The following is a 3,698-nucleotide window of genomic DNA, read 5'->3' as shown; positions in this document are numbered from 1 at the left end:
TATATATATATATATATATATATATTAGTGAAGGGTAACCCTACAGTCTTATGTGAAATTGTTTCTATTATCAACTGACATGAAAATAAACATTATGTTTATATGTATGCTTGTATGTGTTTGTGTGTGTGTGTGTGTGTGTAGATTTGATACAAAAACACATTTAAATACTTTCTCCTTCTCATCTCCTGCATTGGAATATAAAAAAAATATTCTTCAAGTGTTCAGTTCCTTCTATTCCTTCCTTTATCTATTTACTTATTTATTTATTTATTTATTTATCAATATTTTTAATGTTACTGGTCTAGTTTATTTTTGTTATTTTTCAAGTTGTCTTCTGTGATTCATATACATATACCTGCATGCACATCCAGACATATGCATTCATATATAATGTATGTATCTATGTATGCATGTGTGTATATTTCTAATTCTCTAATCTTGAATTGCATTTCCTCATCTTTTCAGAAGATGTGAGCTGTGCTAAAATGACTTCTGGATAAGAACGTTGAAAAAAAAAAGAAAAAAAACGAAATTGAAGAAAAACATATTTTTAAAAAAAATTGTAAAATGTATGAAAAAACAAAAATTGTGAAAAAGATGGTAACTTCAAAGTTCATTTCCATAATAGAACCGGACAAGCAATCACAGGTGGCCGGATTATAAGAAGAAATAGAAATACACTGAGAAAGAAAAATAGACAAGAACGTCATTAATAGATAGTAGGATGCAGTCCAACCAAAATGAAATACCTATATGTGTAAAAGCATATATATGTATATATGTGTGTTTGTGTATGTATTATGTATACATACATACGTGTATATGTCTGTGTGTGTGAATGTATGTATGCATACATACATATATATACATTCACATATATGTATGTGCATATATATATATGTGTGTATATATATGTATATATAAATATATATATATATATATATATATATATATATATATATATATATATATATATATATATATATATATACATATATAGATACACATATATATACATATATATATATATATCTATATATAAATATATATATATAGATACACATATATAGATATATATATATATATATAGATATATATATATATGTGTGTGTACACATACACGATATATATGTGTGTATGTGTATCTACACTCATACACACATATACACACACATGCATAAATAAACACACACATGAGTACATGTAAAGATGAAGAGGAAAGCAATGCAAAAAACAAAATGGAAATAAAAAAAAATCATGCATAAAGCCAAAAAACATCAAAAACAGGACAAACAAATAGAACGTGGAGATAGAATATACAAGAGAATCAGCAGAAAGCTTAAAATAGACAAAGAATAAACGGAATTTTGCACCTGAGTGAAGATGACTTGGTAAAGAGTTTGAGAAGATATGTTGTCCACCACGACTACCACCACTAAAACCATCAACACCACCACCAGCACCACCACTGCCACGAACCCTACCAACGCCACCACCACCACCGCTGTTCTTTCTCCAAGTCAGTTTATTCATGACATGCTTACTGGAAGATGGGGTCTGGTTCTATCGCTGGCAGGTGGGGGTTGGCGGGCGGGGTGGGCCTGGGATAAAATATAAAATATTTGGGTGATTGTTATTTTTGTTTTTTGTAGTTATTTTGTTGGTTTTTACGTATTTTTTCACAGAGTATATTTTTCGTGTACATCCATGTGTATGCATGTGTATGTATGTATGTGTATATGTGTGTGTGTGTGATTGGAGCATAGGCAATTGTTTTCTTTTCTTGCTTTTCTTTATCATTCTTCTTACTATTGTCCTTGCTCCTGTTGTTGTTGTTATAGTTGTTGTAATTGTTGTTGTTGAGGGTTTCTACGATAGATGCTACTACTCTACTTGCTTTGGCAGTTGCCATAGTTGGTATTGTTGCTGCTGCTGCTGCCTCTGCTGCTGCCACTACCATTGCTATTGTTTTCATTGGTGTTCATTATTATTATTATTATTATTATTATTACTAATATTGTTGTTGTTTTTTTTTTCTGCGTTGGTTGGTATCATTACAATTTAAAGATGCCATTCTTATTTCATTCTAGATTTTGTTGTTGCCATTGTAGTTGTTGTTGTACTGTAGCTACCATGTTTGAAGTGATAAATGATAATGCTACAGTAGTTGTTATTAATATTTTTTTGCTTATGTTGTTATTGATGTAGTTGCTTTTATTATTATCATTGTTCTAAAGGTGGCGAGCTGGCAGAATCATTAGCACACCAGATGAAACGCTTAGCGGTATTTCATCTGCCACTACGTTCTGAGTTCAAATTCCGCCAAGGTCAACTTTGCCTTTTGTCATTTCAGGGTCGATGAATTAAGTACCAGTTGAGTACTGGGGTCGATGCAATTGACTTTTCAAGCAGGGGTCAATGCCAGTGCCCCCAACTGGCTCTCGTACTGGTGGCACATAAAAAGCACCGTCTGAACGTGGTTAGTGCCAGTGCCCCCTGACTGGTTCCCATGCTGGAGGCATGTAAAAATCACCATCTGAACATGGTTGATGCCAATGCCCCCTGACTGGCTCCCATGCTGGTGGAACGTAAGAAGCACATTCTAAATGTGCTCGATGCCAGTGCCGCTTGACTGGCTCCCATGCCAGTAGCATGTAAAAAACACCCACTACACTCTTGGAGTGATTGGCATTAGGAAGGGCATCCAGCTGTAGAAATCTTGCCAGATCAGATTAGAGCCTGATGCAGCTTACTGGCTTGCCAGTCCTCAGTCAAACCATCCAACCCATGCCAGCATGGAAAACAGATGTTAAACAATGATGATGATATTGCTGGTCTTGTGTCAAAATTTGAAACCAATTTATTAACAGGAAAAATGTCAACAGAGCAGTGCATTAACATCATCGCATGTGAGTCAGTGAGCTACTGATGTAAACACACACGTAGACGCAGATATATATAGTTATGTATGCTAGATTTCTTGTTCAGTTTCCATTTAGTAAATCCATTGCAAAGCTTTGGTCAACCCTGGGCTGTGGTAAAAAACACATGACCACTCGCTCAAGGTGCAGCAATGTGGAGCTGAGTCCAGAACCACATGGTTAGCAAACTTCTTAAGCATACAGCCATGCCGGGGCCCACCTTTTGCATGTGTGTGTGTGTGTGTGTGTACACATATGTATATATATATATATATGTGTGTGTGTATATCATCATCATCATTATCATCATCATCATCCTCAATGTCTGCTTTCCAGATTGGCATGAGTTGAACTGTTTAACATGGAGCTGGCTAGCAGGGAGCTGTCCAGACTCCAGCTGTCTGTTGAGGCATGATTTCTATAGCTTGGTGCCCTTCCTAATGCCAACCACTTAACAGAACATGTTGGATGCTCTTTACAAGCCACTGGTACAGGTGCAATTATGTACCACCAGCACAGGTGTGTTAATGCAGCACCAGCATGGGTGCTTTTTAAGAGGCACTGGCATCTGAAAGGATAAGCCTGTATGTGTGGAAAACAACAATTTTACTTATCTTGCATATCTTATCAAGTACACCAGATTACCAACCACTCATGGTCCCTTGTCATATACATACATACATACATACATACATATATATATATATATATACATACATATATATATACATACATATATATATACATACATATATATATACATACATATATATA

General features: G+C 34.8%; 1 long non-coding RNA gene across 1 annotated transcript in view; it reads left to right on the top strand.

Annotated features, from left to right (window-relative positions):
• The window catches only part of LOC128248893 (uncharacterized), a 122,949-nt gene extending 122,065 nt beyond the window's left edge, over positions 1 to 884 (top strand). Inside the window, exon 4 of the long non-coding RNA XR_008265040.1 lies at positions 469 to 884. This is a non-coding gene — a long non-coding RNA (uncharacterized LOC128248893). The remainder of the gene's footprint in view (positions 1 to 468) is intronic.
• Positions 885 to 3,698: the final 2,814 nt, after the last annotated feature.

This window comes from Octopus bimaculoides, chromosome 10, assembly GCF_001194135.2.
Source record: "Octopus bimaculoides isolate UCB-OBI-ISO-001 chromosome 10, ASM119413v2, whole genome shotgun sequence".
In the NCBI taxonomy this organism is placed as follows: Eukaryota; Metazoa; Mollusca; class Cephalopoda; order Octopoda; family Octopodidae; genus Octopus; species Octopus bimaculoides.
This window is presented reverse-complemented; position numbering and strand designations above follow the sequence as displayed.